Source organism: Euprymna scolopes, chromosome 20 (genome assembly GCF_053919585.1).
Source record: "Euprymna scolopes isolate OS-2025 chromosome 20, ASM5391958v1, whole genome shotgun sequence".
Taxonomy (NCBI): Eukaryota; Metazoa; Mollusca; class Cephalopoda; order Sepiida; family Sepiolidae; genus Euprymna; species Euprymna scolopes.
The window spans coordinates 63,173,740-63,192,837 of NC_136501.1; positions in this window are offsets into that span (position 1 = coordinate 63,173,740).

The window sequence follows — 19,098 nt, forward strand, 5'->3', positions numbered from 1 at the left end:
TACCCATCATATTACCCCCCCCCCCCGATTTTCCCCCAATTCCAATCTGTAAAGTTTTCCATTTCTAATCTTAATGTTTTGAAAGTCTGTGCTTTCTTTTCACCTTTAGATTTGTATAATGCTGGCTGTTTATTCTCTTCTGACAAGAAACATTTGGCTTCGAAATGCCCTAGTCTGTTTTTCCCTTATTCCCCTTATATATATATATATATATATATATATATATATATATATATATATATATATATATATATATATATATATAACTTGAGTTCCTTCAATTATAATCGAAACCGAATCCAAAACTTTTCCTTTATTCTCCTTTTATATATATATATATATATATATATATATATATATATATATATATATATATATAAATTTCAGAATGTGAGAGATTATATAATTATTTCGACAGCCAAACAACGTCGCAGCTCACAAAAGCCATCACAGCCAACAACCCGGAAATCCAAAACTCGAGTTTCGCCCTCATTTGGGCTCATTAGTTAGACATATCCGAACTCAGAACTCAGGATTCAAAACCAGAGCCTCTTGCCTGCCACATGAGAAAATCAAGGAGAACATATATATATATATATATATATATATATATATATATATATATATATATATATATATATACATATATATATGTATGTGTGTATGTATATGTGTGTGTATGTTGATTAATTGTTAATAAAGTTTTTATTTCTTTCATTTAAAACAACTTGCTGATTAATTATTTGTATGTATGAAGCCGAAACTAGTCTATTATTTCTATTAATAATGGAGATCCTATTGATTTTATTAATAATGAAAAATTTTAACTGCGTGCTTGAAGCCGAAGTTATTTCATTACTTCTACTAATAGTGGAAATGCGTTATTTGTTCGTCTGTAGACGAAATAGTCCATTTTTACTCATTTTAATAGATATGTGTTGCTTTGCAATTCTTCAATCATTCATAACATGCCTTTCCCTTCATGGTTCATCATTTATTATATTGATATTAATTGTCAGCGTGGAATTTGATGCATTTCCAAAGACGCAATTATAGGCTATATCCTATCCAAGACAGGTTTGATGGAGATTTGTTGCTAAATTAGTGGTCACTCTTTCGGTATACGGTCTTTTCATTACCCGACATTTTATCACACGACTATTAATCACGGACTATTAATCATTAGATATTTAATCACATGTTTTTCATCATGTGGACACTTAATCACATCGAGACATTTAATCACTTAAGAATTTCCGAAAGCGTTTGAAGTGTATTATTTTTTTACCACATTATATTTGCCTATTTTTTGGAAATCCTTTCAGATGATTTTCCATAATTTGTGTATCCATTTTTTTGCGAACTATTGTCCTCATCTTCATAGTTGTTGTTTATACACAATATATTGTTTTTTTGTTTTTGTTTTTTGACAAATAAATACCAAACATATTAAAGTTAAATGAAACAAAATGACATTTTTTATTCTACAAAAGAAAAAATTACAAGCAATGAATAAGGAATTTAATATTTTTACATATATATATTTTTTATGAACTAAAAAAAAACGTGGTCTTTTTTTTTTCAATGAACTAAAAACGGTATATTTCGTAAATAGAAACAATAATTTAATTCTTTTTAAATATATTTTTCAATGAATTAAAAACGATATATTTCGTAAATACAAACAATAAGTTGTAATATTTGTTTATTGGTTGTTATAACTGACAAAGCGGATACAAATATTAGCTTGAGAGGAATATTTTATTTTCTTAGTTTTTACATACTTTTAGAATTCTGTGTTTGCTCTTCGCAGGACGCGTGTGACAACGTAGAAGCCTGGAGACTGACTGTCCAATCCTTTTTAGGTCAATCATCGGTCAAAGAGAGAGAGAGAGAGGGAGGGAGAGAGAGAGAGAGCGCGTGTGTGTGTGTGTGTGTGTGTGTGTGTGTGTGTGTGTGTGTGTGTGTGTGTGTGTGTGTGTGTGTGTGTGTGTGAGCGAGCAGCAACAGCAGAGGAGAAAAGGGAATAGATTTTGGGGTATCTTTGTTAGTTGAGTTATTTTAGAGAAAGAGAGGATTAAAGAAACAATGTTTTTTTTCTTCATGGTAGTAGTATGTGGCCTGAGGTCACTTAGGTTCACTCCTCCAAAGTAATTTACTTTTCTTTTTAATATATTTTTCAATGAACTAAAAACGATATATTTCGTAAATACAAACAATAAAATTATTTTATAAATTAGATTTAAAATTATTTCTCTACAAAAATTTTTTTAAATAAAACTGGGACAGCTCATCGCATACGCTTGTCCCAAACTACATTGGGGCCTAAGTTTGAGTAGAGAAAATCATTTTTTTTTTTTTTTTTTTTGAGAAAACATATTTGGTATAACACCGTTCAAACTGTGTGCGTAAATATATGCGCTTTCGGAAAGCACCGAGAGCTGCGCGCGGCACTGAAATACAAGTCTGCCAAAATAGTTATTAAAAAAGTTTCTTTTAGAATATTCTGGGTGTTTTGTTTGTTTGTTTGTTTGTTTGTTTTGTTTTTTTTGTTATTTTTTTTTTAGTTCGGTATTGTTTGTTAACATTAAGTAAAAAAAAGAAAATGAAACTATTTGCAGAAGTTTGTTTACATTTTTAAATGAAAAATAAATTAAGATAAATGTTATATTATTGTTTATTTGTTAAAAAATTTTTTTTTTAAGTGGCTGTGGCTGATATTTGTTTTAAGCGAACAGATAGCCTCTCCTCTAACTCTTGCATAATTGGGTGGCAGTTTTACCCTATAGATTTTAATCTCTCTTAAAAATAACCCCAAAATTGTCAAAGAGGCTAAAGATTTAACGTAATTAAAATATAGTTAAACAAGGAACTTTTTTTCCTTAGGATGTGATTAATTGTCTCGGTGTCAAGTGATTAAGTGGCCACGTTATGTAAAAAAAAGCATGTAATTAAATGTCTAGTGATTATATGCCAGTGATAAATAGTCTGGTGATGAAATGTCGGTAAACCACCTTTTCACTCACAGTTATTCATAACATGCATTTTTGTCAAATTTTTTTTTTCATTCGATAACTTATAACATTAATAATCATTAGCTTTGTCTTTTGTACGTTTCTAAAAACACGATTGTCGTCTAATTCCTATTCGAGTTAGGACTAATGCAATATATACACAGTTAATTAGTTTTTAAAAGTCTGACTGCAATGCTGTAGTGTAGTTTTGACCTGACAGCTTAGCAACCAATTAAATATATCTTTGACTTCATACAATAAATAACATTTTCCGACATTAAACTTAAGGCAAAGATTTGGATGGGTTTCTACTTTATTTTCTCTTTTTACCTTTTCAACATTCTCTTTTGTGTATATGTGTGCGTGCGTGCACGCGCACGTGTGTGTGTGTGTGCATGTGTGTGTGCGAGCGTGTGTGTGTGTGTGTGTGTGTGTGTGTGTGTGCGCGCGCGTGTGTGTGTATGTGTGTGTGCAAACACCAGAACGTCTGCTAGGTAAACGCAAGAAACATTAAGCATTTAAATATTAAAGAGAGGCAATTAAGCATCAAAGAAACGATAGAGATAGTCTGTATTCTCGTTAGACAGTTTTATGACCACGGAATCAATGAATAAATTTGACAAAAAATCACGATGTTTAAACGGAAGTCGTTTATTTCTTTGTGGTTGGTAACGAAAGTTCTAATTTTCTATAAGACCTGCTATTATTGTAATAATCTATTGCTAATAAAAATGTGTTATTTTTCTTTCTGAAGTCGAAACTATTCTATAACTGAATAATAAAAAAATGCAATTATTCTATTAATAATAGGGATTTATTTTGTGTCCATTTGGACTCGAAACTATTCTACTAATCACGGAGGCACTATCGTTTCTATAAATATTGGAGATTGATATCTGCCTGTCTGAAGCCGAAACTATTCTGTTATATATGCTAATTATGCATAAAACAAAATACAGGCGTATAAATACAGTAAAACTTTAATTTGAACTTCCTCTAAAGTTGGACTTCCTCTCATTTGGACTTCTTCTAAACTTGGACTTTCTCTAAACTTGGACTGTCTCGTCATTGAAATTGTATTAGCATATTTGATGCGGAGTTGCAGTAAAACTGTTTACATGGTTTAGTTACATATTGCGCAGAAATGTTAATATTGGTACTATGTAATTAATGTAGATTAGCCATTGATAATTAATTTACACTAACTGTAATTTTTTTTTTCAGATTGTTATATTTAAAATAATGTAAAACAACCCATCACAATGGGTATAGAAACATTCTTGAAACTAAACGGTTACCGACCAACCACGCTGTTCTTAAATCACTTAATGCAAATGATGCTGAAATGTGGGTGCAACAAGATGAGGAAACTACTGATCAATATCCTGAAGGAGTTATGGTGATGAAAATAGCGACAGCTCCCATTCTCTTGACCTTAATGTAAATAACCAAGAACACTCTCATGAAGCAATATCATGGGATGATGCAGAAAGGTCTATGGAGAGGGTTATAAAATTTCAAGAAAAAAATCCTTACTTTAGTGACAACTATGTTTTGCAAGCAATATCACTCCGAAGAGATATAATCATAAAGAAGCTACAGAACCAAGAAATTGATGAAAATAGAAACTGCAATGAGACTCATTCAATGAATAAATAAAAAACACTATTTTACATAAATGTATGATTTCTGTAGATGATAACTTAGGTAATAAATACCTAACAAGTAAGAGTAGATTTAATTTATTTTAAATGTTTTTGTTCCTAGTAATAATATTTAACAATTCTTACTTGCAATATATCGTAAACTCAACTTAATATATACTTGAAGTATCATATAGCAATGAATTTCATTAATTAAAGTTAACTGCAGCACATTTTTTTATCACGAAACTTGAATAGCATCCTCTAATTTGAACGAAGCGGATCTTCAAATTATAGGAGTTTTACTGTACATAAATTATATAGGTATAGGATACTTATATTTATACACATATTTATTTGCATACTTAGAGCATATGTAGTGAATCTATACTATTAATAAAATTCAAAATGTATATTTATTTATGTGTGTGTGTGTGTGCGTGCGTGTCTGTGTGCGTGCGTGCGTGTGTGCGTGTGTGTGTGTGTGTGCGTGTGTGTGTGTGTGTGTGTGTGTGTGTGTGTGTGTGTGTGTGTGTGTGTGTGTGTGTGTGTGTGTGTGTGTGTGTATATATACCAATAAAACTTTTGAACGGATCCACCGAATTGAAAAATTATTTTTCCCCTGAAAGGTGTGAGTCCCTAAATTGTCCTTATCTATATATGGTTCGTAACGAACAACGCAGAGTCACACAAAAAGCCCGAAATAAGGATTTGGGGGCTGTTTCGTGTAATTGTCGAAAAAGTTACCTCCCCATATCAACGGAATTAAGTACTGCCTGTATACAGTCGCGGTAACATCTTTCAGCATACGGATAGGACTTGTGGCGCGTCTGACTACGGATCAGAAGTTTCCAGTTTCGAATCCTGGCAAGTTCATAATAATTTTAACCATCATTTTATCCAACGTTTATTCATTATCCTTACCCTTATTTAGAGCATTTTTTGTTTTTCAGTGATTTTGTTTTGTGCATATGGGAATTTCCCATACTCCGAGTTCACAAGGTAAGCGTTGATGGTTAGACGATGTTGAGTGTACTTGATGTTGAGTGTACTCGATTTTGTGTTTGACTCGGCGTTGTGTTGTGCCGACGCGGCGCAGCTGCTAGCTGCAAATATTTTCCAACATTGTTCCAAATACTAATTAGTCTTCTCTTGATGCTTTACGTTTTATTTATTACTAGCGGGATCTGTGGAAATTCCACAGCGAACTCATTCACATGTAATATATTGATGTTGGCATTCTGTAGATGTTCAGTGTAAATGGAGACGCCCTGATATTATTGTATCTCTTTTGTTAAAACTCTAAAAGTATTTATCTAAGCTAGTAGGGACGCTTGGCGTAGCCCAGTCGTGAAGTTAATTATTACAGATTACATATATATTATTATAGAGTTTATGTTCTATCGATTTTTATATATGATAAAGTTGCGATTTCAAAAATAAAATATATATCCATATGACTTGGGTGCATTAGCTTGAATTGAGACAGAAACCATTACTTATGAATATATATATATATATATATATATATATATATATATATATATATATATATATATATAACTTTAGTTCCTTCAATTACAATCGAAACCGAATCCAAAACTTGAATGAACAATTCTTAATGAAATTATTTATTAAAAAAGATAGATTACTGGAGTGTCATCAGCTATAATCGAAACCGAAAGCAAACCCGCTAAGGAAATGGCAGAAACACTAGAAGAAAACTTCCAATGGGGGTAAAAATTGATGGTCACATTAAATGCTGCCAAGACTAAGCTTGTTTCCTTCAATAATTTCAAGAACCCTTCTCTACCACCAATAGCAATGGCCAAGAACACATTACCCGAAAGTATTTCCTTTAAACTTCTCGACCTAACGTTTACAGGCAGTATGAACTAGAACAGATACATTGAGAGCATTACCAAAGCTGCTGCAAAGAAGGTGGGCTCCCTCTACCATGCTAGAAAGCTACTTATGCCTGAAAGTATCCTGTACCTCTATAAGGCCATCATTTGCCCATGTATGAAGTACTGCTGTCACATTTGGACTGATGCATCTGCTACTTGTCTCTCACTCCTGGACAGGGTTAAAAAGAGAGTCGCCAACCTGATAGGTCCTGAATTGTCATCTAAGCTTCAACCTCTGTTCCATCAACGAAATGTTGCATCCCTCTGCCTGTTCTACAAGTACTTTAATGGTGAATGCTGTGATAAACTATAAGCACTTGTACCTCCTCGATGTGAATACCCCCAACAAACCCGACAAGCAGCTAAATCCCACCCCTTCATAGTAGAGATCCCTAGGTGTAAGAAAGCCTTCTACTCCAATAGTTTCTTCTCCAGAACTGCTAGACTTTGGAACTCGCTTCTGGGATTCTGCTTTTCTAACTGTACTGACATGCAGAAGTTCAAGTGTAATGTTAACAGACATCTTGCTACTCATCTCGCTTCATAATATCCCTGCAACTGATATCCCCGATAGTAGCCTCCTACTTCAGAGTAGCACTGTGCCTTGTTTGGGATGAAAATTGAAAAATAAAACTATGAAGAATTCTTGATAAAGTTATTTATAAAACAAAAATAGATGACTTAAGTGCTATCAGCTGTAATCGAAACCGAAAACAAAACTTTTGAAGAATTCATGGAAAAATTATTTATGACAAGAAATAGAATTCATATCAATTAAACGACGGTTACTCGGATGTCAGCGTGACACACAAAATAAATAAAACACACGCTCTCCTATTAATATATAGATCATGCTTGGAATACTGCTGTTCCAAATGTCGCTACAGCTATTCGTTCAGCATTGACAATTCCGATTATTGTTACATCGAGGGAAAGAAGTTTTTCAAATCAAAATTAATTTTTTAAAAAAAACTATTTGAGAACGACAATGACGCAAGAACGCCTGAACAGTTTGGCAATGGTATCTATCGAACGAGATCTCGTCCAGTCTCTGAATTATTCATAATTTATTCGAGACTTTTCCGTCAAAGCATGAAAAGTTGATTTTTTTTTTTTTTTGGAGGTTTATGACATCTTTTAATAATCAAAATTCTATTTTGTCTATTAATAATGAAAAACGTATACGTTCGTTCGTCGTGATACCATCCTTCCTGTCCTGTTTTGGGAGACAATGGAGTTTGTTTGCTCGTCATGTGTATTAGCTGAAATGTAAGATCAAAAGAGGCACCATTTTGCTTGTTATACTAATTACGATGATAATTAGGCACCTCCAAAAGTCACCACAGAATTAACCCCCATATGTAACACGATGTAACTTTATTATAAATTAATATTATTAATATAACGTTTGTGCCATTTTAAAGAAGTTCAAAATAAACCAGTAATCATTTTTAAAAGTTTTTTTCATGCGTACTTTTTTCATATTCATTTGGCAATGCCTAATGATAATGTTTATATTATGATGACGAGAGAGTTGGGCTTACAAAAACGTGCTGATAAAATATAAGTGAAGGTTAGAATGTCATTCTGAATGCATTTATTTTGGAGTCAGGAGTTATTTTGAGGTGAGTTAAAAGTTAAATTTAAAAAATAAACGTATGATTTGAATAGAAGTTGGTCGCATTTTTTGAAAGCATTATTTTGTACGGTTAAATTGTAGTATTTAAGAAAACAGAATAATACTGTATAATTAAAATAAAATAAAAACATAAATTAATCAATATTTAATAATAAATACATAAAATACGTAAATAATGTAAACAATGATATACACCAGCAAAGAATGTAAACATTGATATAAAACAGCAGAAACTGTAGATAATGATATATACCAGCAAACAATGTAGACAATGATATATACCAGCAAACAGGGTAGACAAGGATATATACCAGCAAGCAATGTAGACAATAATATATACTAGCAAACAATGTAGACAATGATATATACCAGCAAACAATGTAGACAATAATGCATACCAGCAAACAATGTAGACAATAATATATACCAGCAAACAATGTAGACAATAATATATACCAGCAAGCAATGTAGACAATAATATATACTAGCAAACAATGTAGACAATGATATATACCAGCAAACAATGTAGACAATAATGCATACCAGCAAACAATGTAGACAATAATATATACCAGCAAACAATGTAGACAATGATACATACAAGCAAACAAGGTAGACAATGATATATACCAACAAACAATGTAGACAATAATATATACTAGCAAACAATGATATATACCAACAAACAATGTAGACAATACTATATACTAGCAAACAATGTAGACAATGATATATACCAGCAAACAATGTAGACAATAATATATACCAGCAAACAGGGTAGACAAGGATATATACCAGCAAACAATGTAGACAATAATATATACCAGCAAACAATGTAGACAATAATATATACCAACAAGCAATGTAGGCAATGATATATACCAGCAAACAAGGTAGATAATGATATATACCAGCAATCAGCAATAATGTAAACAATGATATACATCAGCAAAGAATGTAAAGATTGATATAAAACAGCAGAAACTGCAGATAATGATACATACCAGCAAACAATGTAAACAATGATATATACCAGCAAACAATGTAGACAATAATATATACCAGCAAACAGGGTAGACAAGGATATATACCAGCAAACAATGTAGACAATAATATATACCAACAAGCAATGTAGGCAATGATATATACCAGCAAACAAGGTAGATAATGATATATACCAGCAATCAGCAATAATGTAAACAATGAATAATACTGTATAATTAAAATAAAAAAAACATAAATTAATCAATATTTAATAATAAATACATAAAATACGTAAATAATGTAAACAATGATATACACCAGCAAAGAATGTAAAGATTGATATAAAACAGCAGAAACTGTAGATAATGATATATACCAGCAAACAATGTAGACAATGATATATACCAGCAAACAAGGTAGACAATGATATATACCAGCAAACAATGTAGACAATGATATATACCAGCAAACAATGTAGACAATGATATATACCAGCAAACAATGTAGACAATAATATATACTAGCAAACAATGTAGGCAATGATATATACCAGCAAACAATGTAGACAATAATATATACCAGCAAACAGGGTAGACAAGGATATATACCAGCAAACAATGTAGACAATGATATATACCAGCAAACAATGTAGACAATAATATATACCAGCAAACAATGTAGACAATAATATATACTAGCAAACAATGTAGGCAATGATATATACCAGCAAACAATGTAGACAATAATATATACCAGTAAACAGGGTAGACAAGGATATATACCAGCAAACAAGGTAGACAATGATATATACCAGTAAACAATGTAGAGAATGATATATACCAGCAAACAATGTAGACAATGATATATACCAGCAAACAATGTAGACAATGATATATACCAGCAAACAATGTAGACAATGATATATACCAGCAAACAATGTAGACAATTATATACGCCAGCAAAGATTGCAGCCAGTCTTCAAGAATTCTGGTGAAAGAACTGACCCACTAAATTATCGCCCCATTAGCCTCCTCCCGCTTTTCGCCAAAATATTTGAGTCCTTAGTTAATAAAGCCCTAGTCCAGCACCTAACAGCTGCTAAACTCTTGACTGACAAACAATATGGATTCAGGCAAGCCCGTTCAACAGCAGATATCTTAACTGTAGTTTCTGAACGTATATACCGTTCATTGGATAAAACAGGGGAGGGTAGAGCGGTGGCCCTTGATATATCTAAGGCTTTTGACAGGGTATGGCACGATGGTCTTCTAAGGAAAATTAGATCATATGAAATCACTGGAAGAATTCATAACGTAATTAAATCCTTCTTAAGTAATAGAAAAATCAAAGTTGTCCTCGACGGACGTACATCCAAACAATATGAAATAAATGCGGGAGTGCCTCAGGGGTCTATCCTTGGACCTCTATTGTTCCTGATATTCATAAACGACCTCCCTGATAATATTGTTTCGGAGATGGGTATATTTGCCGATGACACCACTCTCTATAACAGATATGAGGGGAAAACAAATGAACACATATCCAAGAAAATGGCAGAAACACTAGAGGATGACCTCCAATCCGTAGTGGAATGGGGACAAAAATGGTTGGTCTCATTCAATGCTGCTAAGACTAAGCTTGTTTCCTTCAATAACTACAAGAAACCTTCTCTACCACCAATAGCAATGGCCAAGAACACATTGCCTGAAAGTACTTCTTTTAAACTCCTCGGCCTAACGTTTACAGGGAATATGAACTGGAATAGATACATTGAGAGCATTGCCAAGGCTGCTGCAAGGAAGGTTGGCTCCCTCTACCGTGCTAGAAAACTACTTACGCCTGCCAGTATCCTATACCTCTATAAGGCAACCATTCGCCCATGTATGGAGTACTGTTGTCACATCTGGGCTGGTGCATCTGCTGCTTGTCTCTCGCTCCTGGACAGGGTTCAAAAAAGAGTCGCAAACCTGATAGGTCCTGAACTGTCATCTGGGCTTCAACCTCTGTCCCATCGACGAGATGTTGCATCCCTCTGCCTGTTCTACAAATACTTTAATGGTGAATGCTCTGACGAACTGCAAACACTTGTACCTCCCCGACGTAACTACCCCCGACAAACCCGACAAGCTACTAAGTCTCATCCCTTTACAGTGGAGATCCCTAGGTGCAAGAAAGCCTTTTACTCCAATAGTTTCTTCTCCAGAACTGCGGGTCTTTGGAACTCCCTTCCGGGATTCTGCTTTCCCAACTGCAATGATATGCAGAAGTTCAAGTGTAATGTTAACAAACATCTTTCTACTCTTCTCCCTTCATAATGACCCCGCTAATTAATTCCCTAATAGTAGCCCCCTGCTTCAAAGTGGCACTGTGCCTTGTTTGGGGTGAAAATTGAATAAAAAAAAAATAAAAATAAAAATATCAACAAAAAACTGAAGACACTGGTTTACATCAGTAATTACTGTAAACAATAATATACACCAGCAAAAAATGTAGAAATGATATACAACACCAAAGATTAGCAGTTTTACTAAAAATTGCGGTTTGTTCTGCACAAAACCTTCAATACTATAAAAAAAAATCATCTGTGGATTTACGAGCAACTTAAGCTGTTGCGGCGGAGTTCATACGTCAGAATTGACGGAATGGTTTATTGTAGGGTGTGCTCTTGCTTGTTTGGCCTACTCGCTATCATTTCGCAAATTTCGCCACTAGAAATACTTGAAACCAAAATCGTAACAAATAAACACCTCATTCATAAGTTTCTTGTGAATACAACGCTAAAGCTGTTGCATTTATTTATATAAATTATTTATTTAAATTTTTCTTCTCTCTATGAAATATATAAGAGTTTGTAAGTTAAGAAAGTACAATGCAAAATATCATACGGGGTTTATTTTTCTGGTGACATCACGCCGCGAAGAAAATGAAATGAAAAAGAAAACACGACCTGGTTCTATTCCTAATGATTGCGTTATATCGCCGAAACTAAGTTGATTTTAAGCAAATGAATGTTTATTAACGTAAAGGAAAAAACATCTCTGTTTTGGGTACGCAATTGTTAGTGATTGCCAAATATGGTATACCCAAAAGTATTGTGCAGTTATGGATGAAAGAAACATGCATTTCTCTTTGTTGTTTTATTTTTCGTTTAACCACACTGAACCACAGCAATGCGTGGTCTAATACAGCTAGTATATATATATATATATATATATATATATATATATATATATATATATATATATATATATATATATATATATATATATATAAATGGAACGTCTGGTTTATTCAAAATCGATAAACTAGAAATTTACAATCCCGTTTTCTGTGAAATTGTATAACAGTGAATCTTTATCATCTAACTGTGTTTTTAAATATTAAAAAGTAAATATTACCTTATTAAAAAAAAAAAACTTTTATTCGTCGGGGAAAATTTCCGATTTCAGCCGATTAGCGGAAATACTTCCGGTTTGCCATTTTGAAATGACGAAAAATAACGATTCTGACTATAACGCACTTTTTTTTTAAATCGTTAAAATAGTAACACAGAAATTGATATTAAATACGATTTTGACTATAACACACTTTTTTTTAATCGTTAAAATAGTAAGACAGAAAGTAATCTATATATCTATAAAAGTGAACGTGTCTGTCTGTCTGTCTGTCTGTCTGTGTGTCTGTGTGTCTGTGTACATTTCCCTACGCAATAACTCTGTCAATTTTTAGTCTATAGACTCGAAATTTGAAATACCGGGTACTGAGATTTGGGAAAATCGATGTGACGGGTGTCAGCCAGAAATTTGGCTGTTAAGGAGTCAAATTTCAACGATTTGACCTTTAAGAACTCTACCAAACTCCTCCGACAATTTTGGGTCTAGACACTTGAAATTTTAGATATAGGTTCCTTGAACCTGGATCTAACTTAATAAATTGATTTGAGCCCGAAACTATAAATTTTAAGGGGTCATAATAGGGGTCAAAGTTTTAAAAAATTAACCATTTTTTTTTTTTTTTTTGCTTTTTTTGCACAGCATACACCTCCAAACACCCGAGCAACGCCGGGCACCCCTGCTAGTATTAAATAAAATAAAATATTCTTCGTAATGCGGAACTATTTTCGCCATTTTATTTCCGGTAGAAATGAGCGGTCCTCGAGTTGATGACTTCCGAATCACAATATTTTATTATCTGTTTAATCGATAAGTATAAAAAAGCATTCTCTATTTTTTAAATTTAAATTCATTTTGGCGGTCCTTACGATACAATCATACCATTTTGAAATGACGGAAAATAACGATTCTGACTACACGATTCTGAATATAAAAAAACTTTTTTAACACGCGTTAAAAGCGTAAAACACAAATTGATACATTTAAAAATAAAGCATAAGTAAAAAAAAATGTGGGTTTTTTTCGATACAACTTATTTTAACAAACTTCAAAGTACACTTTTTTCCGAGATGTTTTTATGAATGCTTTTCCTTTATTAAAACTGTGGTACACATTAGCGTTGTGCTTTAAACTAACAATTGTTGTTACATTTAAGAAATAAAGCATAAGTAAAAAATTTTTTTTTTCTTTTTTGTGATAAAACTTATTTTAACAAACTAGAAAGTACGCTTTTTTCCCCGAGTTGTTTTTATATAAGAAAATAAGAATGCTTTTCCTTTATTAAAACCGTGGTAGCGTTGTGCTTTAACCTAACAATTTATTTAAAAAATAAATAAATAAATAATTTTTTACTTTAGCTACTCCTCCACAATTTTTAATATGGGTTGGTAGGCGTTGTTTATTCTGAAAGCAGTTCTTAACATGGGGAGGATGGGGTATTAATTCCAAAAGCCGTTTATTACATGGGGAGGTTAGGGGTGTTTATTCTGAAAGCCATTCTTAACATGGGAATATTGAGGATGTTTATTCCTAAAGCTGTTCTTAACATGGGAAGATTGTCGGTTTTAATTCCAAAAGCTGTTCTTAATATTGGGAGGTTGGGGTGTTTATTCATGGCCGCCAGAGAATTATCTGGTCTTTGTATCTCGAAAACTACTTGCCTCTGCAAATTTTAAATATGCATTTCTTATTCAGCATCGTCGAAAACCTTTAAGAGTAGTCATTTCAAAACAAATTGTGGAGGGGGGCCTAATGTAACAAAATACAAAAAAAAACGCAGACACCATGAAATTTACGTTCGTTAAAAGCGTAAAACAGAAATTGTTATATTTAAGAAATAAAGCCTAAGTAAAAAAAATGTTTTGCTTTTGTTTTGTTTTGTTTTTTTCGATAAAACTTATTCTACCAAACTTGAAAGTACGCTTTTTTTCGGAATTGTTTTTATATAAGAAAATATGAATGCTTTTCCTTTACTAAAACCGTTATACACTATATATATATATATATATATATATATATATATATATATATATATATATATATATATATATATATATATATATATATATATGCATTGTGCTTTAAGCTAACAATTTATTTTTTTTTAAAGTAAATGTTTACTTTAGGTCCACCACCACACTTTTTAACATGGGTGGGTAGGTGTTATTTATTCTGAAAGCCATTCTTATTGGGAGATTGGGGGTGTTTATTCATAGCCGCCAGTGAATTATAGTGCATAGCACAGGTCTTTATATCTCGAAAACTACTTTCCTCTGAAACTGCAAATAAGATTTTCTTATTCAGCATCGTCGAAAACGTTTAAAAGTAGTAATTTTAAAACAAATTGTGTAGGTGTACCTCAAAGGCAGGATAAGTTACTTTTCTACCTAACTGGATATTTTGGGAGGGGTTGTATTACTGTACACATAGATTCGAAAAAGTTTCCAAAAAAACAAATGTATAACAAATATTATCAAAGGACAAAATAAGTTATTTTTCTACCAAACTGGTTTATCCAGTTAGGTAGAAAAGTAACTTATCTTGCGTTAGATAACATTTGCTATATATTTATTTTTCGACAACATTTTCGGATCTGTGTTCAGTAATACAAACCCGTTTGATTTAATGTAACGTTTAGTCGACTCGAAAACCAGTGTTAATCAGTGTATTTTAAAAATGCAAATGGTGGCGGACACTGTTGATTACGTTGTTTTGGAAAATGAGTTAAAACTAATAAACTATACAATATACTGTCAGAAATCCACGAAATATGTCAGCCTATGTCATGGTCACATATATTCGGTGGATTTCTTACACTGTCATGTATAGTTTTTTTAGTTTTTTTTTTACTTATTTTCCCAAACTTAACATATTCAACAGAGTCCACAACCATTTGTCTTTTTCAAATACATTGATAAACACTGTGTGCTTTTCCGAGCTTATTAAACCTTTTTCATTAAATAAAAACAAATTATCCGGTTATGTAGAAATGTAACTTACCTTACCTTTGGTTACATTTATTTTTTATTTTTTGTTTTTTGACAACTTTTTGAATCTATGTATAGTACCCCCCCCTCACCAAAATATTAATTGAAAAGTAAGATTTTTGATTACAAAAAAACACAAAAAAAAATCGATTAACCATTCCAACATTTTAGCAACGTTCGGCTTAATCCGTTGACTGCTGGTCGAGCCCAAGCCATGATTGATGGAAACTTCTAAGGTTCCTGCTCAGATTCTGCAAGAGTACTGTTTTTTTTTTTTTTTTTTTTTTTCCATTTTTGTATTTTTTTTTTTTTTTTTTTTTTTTACACTTTTGGGGTGAATTGCTGTACTAAGAATATAAGAAACAAGCATTTTCTCTTTTTATTAGATTTTTCCATTGCACCAAATTGAGCCACAGCAACGCGTGGCCAGGTACAGAGCTAGTATATATATATATATATATATATATATATATATATATATATATATATATATATATATATATATATATATTCCACAGCCAAACAACGTCGTCGCCGATAAGAGCCGTGACAGGCAACGAACCGGAAGTCCAAGACTAGGGTTTCGCCCTCATTTAAATATATATATATATATATATATATATATATATATATATATATATATATATATATATATATATATAAAGTGTGTGTGTATTCAAACGCAGAGTGAAGTGTTATTTGCATTTTCTTTTATTGGTGGTTGTAAGAAATTAACCTAGCGTTAATCGTCTTTGAAAATGTCTTTCAATTTACTGTAAGCTGTGACTTACTTGACACTCTCTCGGGGCACTTCCGATCTTTCTCGGAGCCCTAAAAGCCCCTAAGTAAAATTAAATGAATCCAATTCTTCAAACATTATAGCGAAAGGAAACCCTAGGCGATTATACTGTGGCGTTCTCTTTCATCCTTTTTATGATTTGCCCCTGAAAGGTATTTTCTATGAGGAATTTTTGCTTATCTTGAATAATTTGTAGACATGCCCAATGAAGAGGAAAATGTTTTTCACCTTTGATGTACTCACTGTTCTGGAAATAATGTTCGAGAAGTTTCAAAGAGGCACAATTGTAATTTTTGTTTTTCATTTGGTGATGTAATGTTACAACGATATTTGGAACTGCTCGTCATTGGAACTGGATTGACTTAACGTCACTGCAATATAATAATATTCCGTATCTTGACACGTGTTCTTCAAATATTTTCTTTTTTCTTTGTTCCCTTTGTTACAGCTCGTTTGACTCGTTGGTCTAGTCGTTTTCATCAATTCGCTGTTCTGATTTATTCATTCATTTCGTATAAATTAAATTATTCTATAGTTAGCATTTGTTTCCTCGAAATCTTTCTAAAAATATAAAGGGTCCTTACAGGAAGAACCACGTGCAGGTTTCCCCGATATCTTTCTTACAAATATATCGGGTATTTACAGGAAGGACTACGTGCAGGTTTCCCCGATATTTTTTTTACAAATATATCGGATATTTACAGGAAGGTCCACGTGCTGATTGCCAACATTCTAAGTGAAAGTTACGTTTGTCATCCTGACTTTCTTCCAACTACACGTTAAATTCATGACTTCCTTATTCCGGATATCCGATTATTTGTTTTGACTTAAATTCATTACTTATAATATTATCTGTCAGAATTTTAGTTTCAGTTTCGCAATATTTTATTATTTCTAATTTTCCTTTTTGCTTATTTTTCGTGTGCCTTTTACTGTGCTGTTAGAAAGTTTACCCGAAATAAGCCAGCTAAATCTTTTAATTATAATTTATTTTAATTCAATTTTAATTCATTTCAATTCAATTTTAATTAATTTATTTATTTATTTAGTTCGTGTATTGATAAAAAAAAATCTTCCAACAAAAAAGTCAGAGCAAATCAAAGTCTAAATATTGAGTAATCAAATATGTGGCACATAGATGTTATATATATATATATATATATATATATATATATATATATATATATATATATATATATATTACAATAGTTAAATGCGAACATAAAAAGTAATATGGTTAAGCTTAAACACGGAAAAGTAAATGACTATAATAATATTTTCAGACAGCCTGATTTGGTAGTACCAGTAATTCAGTTCTAAGTTACACTCTTCTGGAGATTGAAGGTTCGGACGATACTTAGAATACAACTGCGAATTACTTAAGACTTCTATCTGGTCATGGCTGACAGAACAAGAGCACGTTAAAAGGTTAAAAGGTTATTTGTAGAAGGTATCTCTATCTATATAAAAGCCAAGTACGTCCAAGGATGGAGTACTGCTGCCATACCTGGGCAGGAGCTGCTAAAAACAGCCTATCCTGCCTTGACAGAGTACAAAATAGACTTCGTGGCTTAGTGGGGGATGCCCTTTTCTCTACCCTGCAACCTCTCTCCCACAGAAGAGACGTTGCGAGCCTATCCTTGTTTTATCGTTATTTCCATGGCAGGTGCTCGTCTGAACTCCAATCTCTGGTCCCCCCTCGCCAATCTTTCACGAAAAACACCCGTCTAGCCGAATCCAATGTGAAAAATTTCCCCCACTCTTTATCTGTGCCAAAATCAAAACGTGTATTCCATGAACAAAGCTTCTTTCTTAGAACTGCACGCCTGTGGAACTCTGTTCCGTCTGCCTGCTTCCCAACTACAACTTGGATGTCTTCAAGTCCAACGTTAACAAATTCCTAATGAACAGCCCCCTTAAGTAAACACTTCATCAAATCTCCACACTAACGTACTGTACTTGCAATACCCCTTATCCCTGAGTGGCTTCCGGACCTTGATAAGTGGTGACCACTGTGTAAAAAAAAAAATGGTATTTTCAGGCAAGAATACATCATTCTGAAAAAAACGATATAGGGGTTGGTTCCATTGGCAATGAAGTTGAAATCCCAGAATGTACATTTACAGGTGGATGTGTGGATATTACAAATACATTGTCTAATGAAGAGGGAGTATATTTTCAGCTTCTTTCTTAAAACTGCACACATGTGGAGCTCCCTTCCGATTGCCTGCTTTCCAGCTGACTACAATCTGATTGTCTTCAAGTCCAACGTAAACAAGTTCTTGATGAACCGTCCCCCTAAGTAATCCAATTTACAAAATTCTCACTACTTATGTTTACTACGCTATAATCACATTGACTAATGTATACCCATTAACCCTTATCCTCGAGTGGCCTCCGAGCCTGTATAAGTGGTGATACCTGTGTAAAAAAAAAGAAATTCTTTGTGAGTCGTTCCACTTAAGTAATCAAATTTACCAAATTCACACTTCTAATTATTACTATGGTATTGTCCTTTTCACACTGTAAAATCTTTAACCCTTACCCTCGAGTGGCCTCTGGGCCTTGATAAGTAGTGATTCTTTTGTAAAATAACAAAAATGTTAGATGTATTCATTTGTTTGGCAAGTAATATTAAAGAAATTTTAAAGATGCGTAATTCTTGTTTTTAATTTATTAAAGTAGTGTTACAAGGACATTTGGAGGTACGCGCTGCTGAATTGTAACTATCTA